This window comes from Cupressus sempervirens, chromosome 7 (genome assembly GCF_028749045.1).
Source record: "Cupressus sempervirens isolate cs-2001-9-10 chromosome 7, ASM2874904v1, whole genome shotgun sequence".
In the NCBI taxonomy this organism is placed as follows: domain Eukaryota; kingdom Viridiplantae; phylum Streptophyta; class Pinopsida; order Cupressales; family Cupressaceae; genus Cupressus; species Cupressus sempervirens.
The window spans coordinates 469356742-469357457 of record NC_143124.1 but is presented as its reverse complement, the minus strand read 5'-3'; the positions used below and the strand labels follow the sequence as shown (position 1 = coordinate 469357457).

General features: G+C 37.2%; 1 pseudogene; it reads right to left on the bottom strand.

Moving 5' to 3' along the window:
• Window positions 1–488: 488 nt before the first annotated feature.
• The window catches only part of LOC149547567 (secreted RxLR effector protein 161 pseudogene), a 414-nt pseudogene continuing 186 nt past the window's right edge, over window positions 489–716 (bottom strand).

Here is a 716-nt window from a genome sequence, read left to right as displayed (position 1 = left end):
CCTTACTATTCATACAAACCACACATGCACTCTACCATATGGTGGTCTTGTCGTACCATATGATCTCTCCACACTTCAACATCAACAATCTCCCACTTGATGAAGTGCTAAGTCACTTACTTGATGCGACTAACAAGAGTCAGGGTTTTTAAGCCCATAGAGCTTGTGCACCACTTGAACTTAGTTGTGTTCTCTAGCTTTGTTAACGCATCTAAAAAAAATCCTAAGTGTTAACCTTTTCTAGATTTACCTTTCTATCCTCAACCATGTTGCCTACAAAATGATATTGTACATCGATGTGTTTTGTCCTAGCATGGAAAGTGGGATTCTTCATAAAACATATTGCACTTTGATTCTTACATAAAATTGTAATCCTTCCTACATCATAGCCAACATCAGAACAAAAATGCCTAATCCAAACTATTTCCTGGGATGCATGAGTAGATTCCATATACTTTGTCTAAGTTTGACAATACAACTACACTCTATCATTTTCTTATCCATCTTGTAGCACCACCAGTCACCATGAATGCATATCCACTGGTGGATCTTCTTCTATCAATGTCCTCAGCCCAATCAATGTCAACATAACCTTGATTAGATCCAATTGAGTTACCTTGATAGCACAATACATATTGTGATGTACCCTTCAAATATCTCAAAGCTCTCTTCACAATATCCCAATGTGACTTGTTCGAATTTTCCATAAACTGACT